Source organism: Anoplolepis gracilipes, chromosome 12 (assembly GCF_047496725.1).
Source record: "Anoplolepis gracilipes chromosome 12, ASM4749672v1, whole genome shotgun sequence".
Taxonomy (NCBI): Eukaryota; Metazoa; Arthropoda; class Insecta; order Hymenoptera; family Formicidae; genus Anoplolepis; species Anoplolepis gracilipes.
In genome coordinates, this window is record NC_132981.1 from 11039630 (window position 1) to 11052951 (window position 13322).

At 37.1% G+C, this 13322-nt stretch overlaps 1 protein-coding gene and 1 long non-coding RNA gene across 4 annotated transcripts in view; both read right to left on the reverse strand.

Annotated features, from left to right (window-relative positions):
* The window catches only part of Chi (LIM domain-binding protein 2 Chi), a 74523-nt gene that overhangs the window by 43761 nt on the left and 17440 nt on the right, over nt 1-13322 (reverse strand). The window lies entirely within an intron of this gene.
* Nucleotides 7006-10302, reverse strand: LOC140671789 (uncharacterized). The gene is made up of 2 exons (XR_012047790.1): nt 9708-10302; nt 7006-9607 (listed from the first exon to the last, which is right to left on the reverse strand). It is a non-coding gene; the product is annotated as an uncharacterized lncRNA (long non-coding RNA).

Below are 13322 nucleotides of genomic sequence, written 5' to 3' on the forward strand. Positions count from 1 at the left end.
AAAAAGCGCAAGGTCAGATATCCACGAGACAAATTGAGAAAGATTCGATAAGATAAATAACATGCAGGTAAATAATTTTCAGCGTTACATACTATCGAGTTGACAGATTCTGTCGATGATTTGTTCGCCAATCACTGCATTAAATGAAATTGGATCTTTAATTAAAAATTAATTTTTATTCGACAACTTATATGTATATATTAACACCCTGATATTTTTTAATTAAATCTCCAATTTGTAAGATGCTTAATTAAAATTTTTCATATAAAGCAGATAAATTAGTTTTTACTTAAGGAACTGCTATTTACTTTTGCTTGTTTAACAGCCGCCAATTAACAGCCGAAGCGAAGGGGACACTGCCCCTGGAAGCGCCTTCAAGAGCCGAGTTTGCGGAGCGATTTATTTGGACCAGCTCGCGCGAGCTTATACGAGATCGCGCCACGAAAGTTATGATTTAGCGAAGAATAATCGTCGGCTGGGCCGGGGTGGATCTAAAAATAATCCCTATATACGCGGTTGCGTTTCGCTGCTACTCCACTCATACACGCATAATCTTTGATATATGTATGAGACGCTGGTGCGTACGATGCTAAGATAAGCTTTGTATGTTCTCTCTCTCTCTCTCTCTTTCTCTCTCTTTCCTCGAAGCTCCATTTCTCCGTAATTTGTGCCATGAAATGGATCAATTATGACAAATGCTTGAAAAATTTTATTTCGGCAGTAGTCGATTAATAATTTGCTCGCAATCGTTTGTGTAAATGATACTTTCACATTCCCAAACGTCACGGATTTCTTCCCTCGATTGAATCCCGAGAGTCGCGAGAGTTATACGTAATCGTTATTGAGCAGCAGATTTTCCTCACGCGGCCATAGTAAAGTCATGCGAATGCTTTGGAATCAATTTCAAATTGAGCGTGAAAATAATTTTCGGTAAAGTCTCCCAGAAAAGGTCTTGAAAGTCTTTCAATAACAAATTTTCAGATTTATTAAAAATTTTTTATATAATTTTAATTGACGCAAATTATTAAAAAATTATATATATTATAAAAATGTGTAGAAAATCAATATAAAGTTTCTTTAAAAATATAATAATTCTAAATAATAGCAAAGAGATTCAGACATTAGTCTCTATTAAAAATTCCATGAAAAACCTAATATTTAATATTTATTTTAATATTTGAAAAGCAAAACATTCTTATTTTCAATATATTTTTACAAATGCTTAAATTTTGTAAACTACATATTATCTGTGTCCTGTACTGCGTCTTGTACTCGATGACATATGATCTCGACAAATCAAAATGTGACGCAACCAAGAGATGTATGTAATCGAATCACAGACGGTTAGAAGTTATGAATTAATTCAATTCCAGCTGATTCGGCCGACATGAGAATATACGCTTGACGGAACTCGCACGATAAAATCATACTTAAACGAATCGAACCAAGTGAATCCAGCTCCAAAGCGCGCGCGCCGCGTTGAAAAATAGATAAAGTTTCGAACGTTACGCTTATCGGGGTACTGATGACGCGTCGGTATATACAAGTGCGTGAATAGCACATGTACACACACGCTCACATATGTAAGTATGAGCGCGCGCGAGTAAAGTTATGTACGAAGCTATATACGAGCAGACGTTCTCCGTGGTCCGACAGCTTTAGAAAACACCGTTCTTAGAACGTCAGTCAATCGTTTACGCAATCTTCGACCAGAAATCTCGAGCTCCGTTGTATATTCGAACGTGTCGGCTACGCACACACGCTTCGCTCTCGCATGTATTCTGCATGTATGGCTGCGAGCGTAAATATAAACGCGCTAGTTATGCGATATGAAAATCATTATGGACCATTATAATTTTCCTCGCAATATTTCAAAAGTTTTTTTTAATATTTATTTGGTATAGTATTGATTTGACCTTTAATATGAGATATAAAAAAACGTGTCGGATACAAATAGTTGACGGAAAAAAAAGAGAAATTTTTCGAATTTATACCGTGTGTATTTTTCTTACGATATGTTACATCGTGAAGGACAGAAGATTCGGCCCGTGTGATTGCTACAAATCTCGATCGTGTTCCGTGATCGGTTCTCGGTTGCGAGCACAGCGGCTCATTACGTCTGTCATATGGTAGCATAGGTGCGGACGGCGTAAACAGCGGCACGTCAATCACTCGTTTACGCAATGCACGACAGCGCAGATCGGAGTAGCGGCGCGCAACGCGTTACACGCGACGTTGTTGCGTGTACGTGAGAAATTTCTCTTTTCCCATGTAGCGTCGCGGAAGAGGCTTTCGAGAGACGGGCAAAAAAAATTGCATGCACAAAATTCCAACACAAATATGATGGAATAAATACGAAATGACAGATTGATATTTATTCGATTAAATTGAAAATGATGAAAAATTCACGTTGAATCAATACAAGTGAAAGATCACTCGAGTAATAAAGCCTAAACGTCAAAGACGGGACTATGCAATCTTAGTTTGTTCCACAAAAAAACAGCGCTCGTTACCGTCGTTATTATCGTGCTGTTGTCTCCCGCTAGAGCCTTTGTCATCCTTATCATTGCGCAACTGAGACCACCGAGGACGCATTCGCGCGTAATCGTCACAACGGCGCGTCAATCTCAACGCGAGTAAGACCAGTTCGCGTAACTTTGTCGAAAAACCAGCTTTTGCGTTAATTAATTAAGCAAAAAGTTGCGTTTGAAAAAAATAACAGCAAATATAATATTAATATATAATATAAAAGGGATCTTTTTCAATATAATAATAAAAACTCGACAAATTATTCCAACTGATAAGAATGCATCTATTATAAAATAACTAAAAAATATGAAAATACTTTTACGTTATAATACACACATACATATAAATTGAAAAAAATCACATATTTCTACATGAGCAACGTTCAGTAGATAGTAATGCTCTCATTTATTCAAGCTACGAGGTGGGAGCCATAAATAGCTTCGTTTTAATTATAATTGATACGAAATACTTTAGTATAATCGATTTCTGATGCGATAGTGGCCGCAGAATACGCCAATTGTTCCATTAATTTCGCTAATAGAAGTTACCGACGTGTAATTATTTCTAGATAATGACATAAAATACATTATCATTTCGTAGCTGCGATCAAACCACAGATCGACGTTCGCCAATTAAAGTCTCTCTTTTCTTTCTTTTTCTCTCTTTCTCCCTTTTTCTTTAGCGCTTATGAAAACATTGATTCATTATGTGTGTGTGTGTGTGTGTGTGTGTGTGTGTGTGTAACTAATAATTTATTTACTTAATTATATTTATTTAATAATTAAATTTTTTCTTATCAATATAGATTCTTCGTTATCTCTTATCTGTTTTTATGTGTATTGAAAGAATTTGTATATCCTTACAACAAGAAATAAATTATTTCTGTCATATATTATGCTTTTTTTCCTGATGAAAAACCGGAAATCATTCACTTACTATCATGTGTCGCGCAGATCTCTAAGTCTGTTGTAGAAACACCGATTTATTTTGTGGATTTACGGTGGACGCAGCACGTGCCAAGAAGCACAGCTTATTCCGCAAGCGTCTTGCTTAAATTCAAACTAACGAAATGGCGACCGATTTGTACAGATTTAATAAGTAACCATCAATCTTCCCGCCGACAACTAATAAAATACGTGTAGAAAATATACACATTTGCAAATAAATATTTACAAAGATGTCGCGCGACAAATTGACAAAATCACGCCGTTTCATCGGATTAGATAGAAGATGGAGTTAATCTCACGCCGATTTGTTTTACGGATTTAGAGTTGTCTCAGAGAGAAGTCTAGGACGATCAATGTCCGAAGTCAACGTCTAATTTCAGAATACACCGATCAATAGCGCGAAACGCATAACTGACACGTAGTGATTGTTTCTGACAGAAACGTCACTCAACCACGAGTTACATTTATTCCTCACGCTGTTAAAATTATCGATATAGCAAAACTGTGATTCAACGTTTAGACACGAACGGAAAAGTGAATGTAAGATTGATAATACTTGATAATTTTCTGCCGTGAGAATACAACGTTTTTGATTTTGTACGAAAGATTAATCATATTTGTTAGACGTCACGATCTTTTCGGTTTTTCTATTACAATAATTATGTTAAATATCTTTCTTTGCAAAATTTATAATGTCGATGCACAAGTCAATTTGAGCGTGCAATCTAAATCGATATTATATCCAATTATGTAAATAAAAAAACGATAAATAATAATCTGTCATAATATTCCTGAATATAATGGCGTCTTATATATCTTTTCCGGCGTGGCAACCAAGTCCATCTAAAAGCCAGTTTATTGCCCTGTGACTCACGTCGAAATAAATGGATAGAAATAAATAAATTTTTATCTCTGCTTCTGCTTGCACGTAAAAATTATATATAAAATATATTTTTCATAAAAATCAAAAGTTTTAATGTACAAGAAAAAATATTTGCACTAATTAATTATTTCTCTCAAGTTAGAATTATATAATAATTCATACAATTACACATAAATAATTGAAAGAATAAAATTCGAGAGACTAAAGGTATGTAGAAAAATTAGACAATTTTCTATCGCAATTACAACTCGATCGCAAAGCTTCTTCCGGCAAACATAAATTTTTTAGCCTGCTGGCGAACCTGCCCCGGGAAAGGTTTAAACACCCATCGACCAGTCGCCACGGACGTTTAGGCCTTTTGTCACGGCTGCACCGATTTGTTTCGTGGATTTACGGTCGACGAGGCACGAGCCAAGGAGCTGAAACTCGGTTCTCTCTTTCTCTCGCGATCTCGCAGTCGTCGGTATAAGTTTAAATCGGGAATGGCGGGCCGGGAGGCCGTCATGCGGGAGGCGCGATGGTATTTTTATCGGGCTAAATATAGGTAAACCTCCTATACGGAACGCCATACCAGCGCCGCTGCTCCGGTGTGCCGAGAAGATCCACGAGAGAGAGAGAGAGAGAGAGAGAGAGAGAGAGGGTTCGGGGCGTAACTACTCGTTAACGGGCCGCACTGCGTAACTGACAGACTCCTCTCCAGGTACCCTGGGGTGTCCCGCGACCGCAAAGGAACTTACGCGGAAAAAGAGGTGGGCGAGAACTCTTGATTAATACCGTATAAACGAGACTCTCACGGGGTCGCGTTATCGCGGTAGTTGTGATCAATGGTATTTACGTACCATTGATTCTTCGAGGCAGTCGTGGTTAGGTGTCTCAATTGCAAAACGTAAGCTTTTAATAACGTTTAAATCATTCTCGAGACCTTCGTATTTATCATGAGAAATTGACGCGAAAGGCATGTATCGATAAAACGAGTTTACGCGATCTTTATTGAGAAATGGATACAGCAATTATTGTATCTTTAAATGAGTATCCGAAAAAAATATCACAAAACTTCTCGCGTCCAAATTGAAATAAATGTAATAAATCATTGAGATTACAACAAATTTGTTTTGTACGATGAAATTCAAACGGCATGAATCCGTAGTGACATAATTCACTACGGATCAGATGACATTTCGTGAACGTTTGAAAAATGTAGAATATGTTTGTAGTGGTGTATTGTACAATATTAGAAGCACATATTAAAGTGTATAAGCTTAAATAAACCGTTTCGATCGGATTCTGATGTACCGACTATTACTGCATCGTGCTTTGTTGATAGCGCTAGCCGTTGTTTACACCAATCGTTTGTATTGTGGCGATAACGCGGCCAGATTTTTCGGACGAAAGGTTCTAGCCGCTTTTAGCGGACCGTACAATATAATCGTACTACCATAGGGCGGTGTCCCATGACCGCAAAGAGCTTCCGCAGAGGGAGATGGAGGGAATGTAATTTGAATTCGATTCGAGGGCGAATCACCCGGCAGGCGCGCACACAGTGCGGAGTAAAGCTCTCCACCACCGTCACTGGTCGACACAGATTCGTGTAAAAACTCCTGTGTTCTACCAACGTGTTCCCTCTTTCTCTACAACGCACCGACATTCATACTCGCTTTGGCACCACATATTGCTTTCTGAATATCGCTACACGCGTGTAACGCTAAAATACGACTGTAGGAATTCTCATTTCATATTTTGCAAAAAGAATTGCACAAAATTATATATTAAATTTGTTAAATAATAATCTTTAAAAATAAATTCTAAATTATTCCAATTTAATAATTCGCCAATATATTTTTTAATAACATTTTATTTTCATTTGTAAATAAGATCATTTTATAAATTGTTTAATTTAGTTAAATTATGCAGCGTATATATTACAAATAAAACAAATTTTAATATTTACTCGTTGATATATTTTTACACAAATAATCTATAAGAGTATATAATTCAAAACAATAAATTTCAGATTATATCGTACATCCAGTAATAATCTTGAAATAAAAATATTAATCCTTCTTTTAATATTCCAATATGAACACGGCTCGTGTATATAATATTCATTCACTTTTTGTTATCAAAAATTCCTCCTACAAGTAATCAAGATATTGAAGGTTTATGTCGAGGCAAAATCTATGGTCTCGAGGAAACCGGGAATGCGACCTTCTAGGAAATATCTAGCAGCCTGGTGGGTGGCCAGGTGTTGCTCGAATAGCAATACTGTACTGTGCTACATACTCTGTTCAGTACGACGAGAGATCGTAGTATTCTACGTCGAGAGATATCGCCATTCATTTATTCATCGCGCATTATTTATCACTCCTATGTATTTATGATGTAATATATGTATGTGATTTCACCTTTGCCCTCCCTCCCTCTTCTCCCCACATCTAAACGCAAACACATTAATTACACGTTTCTATCACTATCGTCGATAAAATTGTTTAATAAAGTATAACAGTTCGATCTTATATCATATATTGACAGCTTCCCATAATTACAGTAAATGATAAAATATGTTTATATAATTTATGTTAAATATAAAAGAAACTTGCAATTTAAAAAATTTTTTATCTCTTTTTTTGTAATTTTTATTTTATAATTTTAGTATTAATATAATATAATAAGAATAACATTGACATTTGTTTTTGTGGAGTATAACGTAAAACTACAACGAATCATCGCTGCAACCAGGATGGTTACGTTCTTCGAATTCTTCGCGACGTTTCATCTGCCTCAACCTTGTCTGCATGCCCGACCGTCTCGACACTTTAATTTTGGATTAGATGCACAAAGTTTTGAGGCGTGGATTGAAACAAATCTCTTTCCATTGATCTTATTTTACATTCATCGAATAAATAAAGAGAAAAAAAATTATTTGCGATTGTATTTGCATGTGTCGTAGATGACATCAATCTTGAAATCTTTTATCAAATTTCAACAACACTCGACGTATGATATACGCAAAAAATAAAGCGCGTCGTAATAATATAACATCAACATTTTACATTGACATTTTTCACCTCATTAATAGCACTCGAACAACGTGTCTCCTTTTATATTCGTCGATAACATTCAGTGTCAGAGGATGAGGATAATTACGGACGTCTAATTGCCATCGCTCGCAGCGACTCGTGAGGGATCGTCCGACAATGATTTAGACGAAGAAGAAATTACAGAGTAAAACGATATTATTACAACGTAGGGGGTCATCGATATACGCATGAGATGCTAAAGTGTGTCGTCCAAGCCGTAATCAATGCTCCGTTATCGCGGTCCCTGTGTGATTTCAGTGACCTATCACAGCGTTTCCGGTCGTTCAACAACCAAAGATAACGAGTAGTCTCTAAAAAAAGAAAGAAGAAGAAAAAAAAAAGGGAAAAGAAATAAGACCGAAGGGTAAGGATGAGAGAAAGGAAGTGTGTCATCCCTCGCGTGTTAAAATGTTAAAATACCTACGCCACGATAATTCGGTATGACATCGGTTCTGCTGGCTGTCACGAGAGACAACTTATTCGTCATGCCTGATTTCCAGACAAGCGACCGTAATAATGTCAAGATCGGAAAGGCGGACTACTCGCTTTCAATCTGACGGCCCGATCGGACCGGATGTTCCGTTACTTCGCGAGTCAAAGTGTCCCGTGTGATATTTCCTTCGTCGTGATATTACCACGCGATATCGGCAGCCGTGTAACACGCTGATAAGATCGCCTCGCAAGACTCGTTCCATTAAGTATATTGCAGCAAATTGATCGCACGCACGATGCGTAAGAACGCGCTGAATACGGAACTGGATTATATTAAGCTCTTATCTATTTTTAACAAGCTGCTATTTTAAATCTGATTTTTGTTTATTACACTTAAACTACTATTTGCGTAAGGAATATATATTTAGCGATCACACGCGGTAGTATCCAAATTTATCGAGTATACACATTTTTTGAGATTATTTTTTTTCCAAAGCGCAAACAGTTTTTGCTACGGTTAGCTGTTTTTAGGATTAATCTAGCTAGCGAGGGAATGTTTCAAACACGATTGAACACAGAGAGAATCGCTCGATTGTCATAAATTCGGGACTGAGCGAGCAACGGCATGACGTTTATTTCACGCAAACTCGCATCCCTCTCGTACCGCGTGGTCGACACGAAAATCGAGATGTTCCGCGCACGGCACACACGGACGCGACAATAAAAATAGAATGCCCGTGCAAAAGTGCCCTAAGTGTAAGCCGCTATGTTACCAATCCTCTCTCTCTCTCTCTCTCTCTCTCTCTCTCTCTCTCTCTCTCTCTCTCTCTCTCTCTCTCTCTCTCTCTCTCTCTCGCGCGCGCGCTTTCGCGAAAGAGAGTAAAAACGCGGCCTTGCTCGGCACGCGGTACATGCGAACTCACCCATGTGAGGCAGGGTGAGTCATTTCAAGCCACTTCGTTGAGAATAAGAGAGTGGATAATGTATGTGCGCTGGTATGCGCAAAAGTGTGCGAAGAGAAAGAAAGTAATTTGTCCTGGAAATATTCCCCGATGAACAGGCGCATTTTGCATAGATTCGAAAGTATATGAAAAACAAAAAATGTAAGATATTTATGTGTGCGCATTTAATTAATGAGTTAGAAAACCATTTGTCAAACATGCAAAGTATATTGCGAGATTACAAGGATCAAATTAAACATCAATTAATCATATTAAACGGCGTGTGTAAATCTAAGAAATTACATTTTAACTCTCTTCCCTTTTTTTTCATACATAACAGTCTTTAAGAAGACTTCAATATTCTGATTATATATTTACAAGCTTAATTCAATTGAAAGATTTTTATAAAGTGACAAAACAGTGAGAAACAAATAGAAATTTCTTAATTTTTCGATATTATTCTCCCCGTTATATTTTCAAACTAAAAAAAAAATTATTTTTAAAAATAAATATAGATAAAAGAAAATGTACATCGCGCGTTCTAATGACAATTAAGGATTCTCTTTAGAAAAAAAGAGGAAAAGACTGAATTGAGGAAAAACGAAAGCGAGACGAAACGTTAAAGAGAGAGAAAAGAATAAAGAAGAAGAAGAATAAGAAGAGAACTATCGGCATCTCTTCACTTTGTCGACCTCGAGGTCGTGGCCGACGTTCCACGTCGCTTCCGGGAGTGCAGCGCACGGTGGAAGGCACGGCGCATAGCAAGAGAAGACTGCCTCGCTGGCACAGGACGACGAACTCCGGAGCGACAGCAATGGCAAGCTGGCTGGCGGGTTGGCGTTGCACCGTCGAGCGCGTTGCATCGCCGCCGTCGCTCGTCGTCCTGCTGGTCGACGACTCGCGACTGCGCCGTTATAACTGCGGCTTGCGGTCGGAAACACGTGGGAACCCGAGGGAGAGGAGCCTCCTCTGTTCCTTTGTACGTATCAACCCGTGTGCGCGCGCGTGCATACGTGTCGGCGTTGCGTGGTATGTGTGCAACGTCCCGTGGGAATCCATACCCCTGCGCAAGCGAAAGAGAAAGAGAGAAAAAGAGAGAAAGAGAGAGAGAGAGAGAGAGAGAGAGAGAGAGAGAGCTACACAAAAGCGATCCCTCCCGACTGCGGTGCGAGCGGTCTTTCCGATAAATCCCGTCTTCCGTGTTTTTCCTCCTACGCTGCCCTGGGGACGCCGTTTTGGGATGCTATGCGGAAATCGTCGTCCTTCGATCGTGAATTCTCCATCGATCGTTTTATGCCACGGGAATTAAACTTTGTCGCAGGATTTTAATTGCAGCAAAATTTGTCGGTAAAATTGCTTTTTCAAAATAATGTGTAATGCTATGTATTTATATTTTACATATTCATAATTAATATACTATAGAAAATAATGTATTAATAATGAAAAATAAATAAATAAATAAATAAATATATATATATATATATATATATATATATATATATATATATATATATATATATATATATATATATATATATTAATAATGAATAGTGTATTTCATTATCAATATATTACAAAAAATGGCTTTATACATGATTATATTATTATTTTCTCATATATATTTGTGAATTATATTTAAATATTAAATACCTTTTTCAAGATAAACACAATACCGCGTATTAAAATATTTATCTAAAGATTAATATAAGGATATAAAATATGCATATGTACAATAGCTGACAATCTGAATTCTTTATCGTGACAATAATGATTCACATATTGATTATATGAGACCGTTTTCTACTCAATCGTAACATTCTTTTTTTAAAAGACTATACAACTATTTTAAGAGATTTATATTTTAAATTCTAAAAAAATTCCGATTTAAAATATTTTTTTTTTTCTCTCACGGTCGATATATATATATATATATTGTTTCTTTTGAATTAAAAAAAACGATGCAAACAAATCCGTGAGTCAGTGTCACTGTCGCTCGATCGAAGATATCTGGTGGCCGATTCCAAACAGGTACAAACCTTCTAAATTCAGAATAAACCTTACGCGGCAGCTTGTTGTTATTGCTGTTGCATAAAAAACAAGCTTTGCAATCGCTTGAAACAGTGTAAGTAGGTTGCAGAGAAGCGATAGACACGTCCGCGGAGGCTTCGATAAATCCCAAACGGTTTTTTTTTTTCACTGTGCCGCACGGGGCCGCCCGTTTTACGAGCTAACGTGAAAAATATCGCCTTCCCTACGGAGACTTCTTTGATCGGTTGCTCGCAATTCTAATAACGTCTCTGGAATTTTCAATCGGCAACGAATTCTTTCGGGGTTCCTAAATATTGTCCCATTACATGTAAGAATTGTCTTATCAGACCGATTGCTCACGTGTAAAATTTCATGTAGAATAGTGTTGGCGAAGAAAAAAGAATGAGTGTTCCACATGTTCCGAAAACGTATCGATAAATCCTTTCTTGTTTTTCTTAATTCGTCAACGAGAACGTCGGTTTTACACAAAAATGCGAAAAATTGTTATGCCTCTGCCAGCATTGATCGCTCGCGATAACTCCGGACTTTAGTTGGAAAACTAGCTTACGCCAGAGAGGCAGTTTGGACTTTTACATGGGACTTTTTGAAACATGTCCGACAGTATCAAAGTAAGAATAAAAAGAATAATAGGGCGCACAATGTGCTGTGTTTTCAATGGTACAGAAAAAAAAATCAAAATAAAAATATCGATTTGGAAAAAATGGGAATTTTTGGGATTTAATAACTACAAAATTGGCAAGAAGTTAATCTACGGAGAACAATATTATAAAATATTATAAAATCATTCGCATTAAAAATTGAGCAAAAGTAACATTGTGCCTAATTGCAAGTTGTATTCTGTTTCCTTTTAATATTATATAATATTTTTTATCCATCGATAACGTAAATTATTACGAGAAATAAGAAATTATAATTTATGATGATAATTGAATTTGTGAGCGATCTAATACTGCTTACTATATTTTTTTCCACTTGCGATAACGAGAATGATCAATGTTAACGTGACACAAACGGCCACGCGCATAATTTATACGATTCGCCTTTTCCAGAAAATATTCCGAGAGCGAAATGACTGGAGCTTCAAGGATATGAAAGTTTGAAAAGCTGGCCGCACTTAGACAACTATTCCGCGCGCTAGTTCTTCCATGTGGCCTCCACCTCCTCCACGCTAGAAGCTTTAATCCCTTATAACGTAGGAGATGGAGGAAAGACTTTAGTACACGTGCGGAACTCGTGGAGCACTTGAAACGATCCTGTGCTCTTAGCGTGTTCTACATCGAGACGCAACGCGCCGGAAGAAAAATGCGGCTAGCATAAGCGCTCAGTTAAAATCTTATTGTTATACAGTAATCGTGGTGCGCGCGCGAGAATTATCTCAACAAGTTTAGTTTAGTTTAATACTTGAGATAAATGATCTTGTAACGAACATTCGTGCGAGAGACAAGGATAAAAAAAAATAATTTCGAGATATTTCATTGAAGTTGTTGCAAAACTGGAGAGAAAAACAGCCTTGCGTTCTTTGATAAAGAATATTTAAACAAAATGCATATTATATATAAACAAAAATACACAGTAAATAACGTGAAAATAAACAAATATTACAGAGCATTAACAAAGCCCTGTTTATTATACGTGCTAAAGTATAATAAACATACAATATACAAAGTGCTTCAAAAAACTGAGCATACTTTGAGCAAATGTAGCATACTAAAAAAAAAAAAAAAAAAAAAAAAAAAAATTAAAAAAAATTAAAAAAAATACTCGTAAAATCTGTTTCCTCTGCCAATTTTTCTCTAGAGATTGCAAAACCAAATTATAAGTATATAATCGAGAATCGAGATATATATGCACGATTGTGACCGCTTAAGCAGCGGCGTTGAATCCATATCAAACGAGCTTCATCGACATGCATGTCATACGATATATTATGCCATTATGTGCCGCCGTGTCCATATGATTATACGAACAAGACATTATCCAGTGCGTTTATAATTGCTAATAAGCTAATTTCAATGCAATTCCTGAAGTTGTAGGCGTGAGCGCAAGCAAAACTGGTCAGGGAAAGACAAATGATCGCCCAAGTTCCGCCATTTGTCAAGAACGTAAGCGGAATGAACGCAATTGACCCGAGATTCTCGATTACTTCGTAATGAGGAGAGAATCCGTCGGCATTTAACGGACGCCAATTAACTCCCGCCCGTTCGTCTTGCATTTTCGCGTAGACGTATCGTCGATCCGCGCATATTTAATAGAAACGACTGACGCTCATCGACCTGTCAATAATATCAAAATTGTGTACCGCGGTATTCCGCGAGTTAGCTACAAACGTAATTATTGGAATAAATTTGCATGACTAGAATCGGGTCGCTCCATCTCTCGATAGGTTTATTCCATCGGTGAGCCAATCACGTTACACGCTTCCAATGGAAATACGTTCTAATTGGTACAATAGGATAGACTCGGC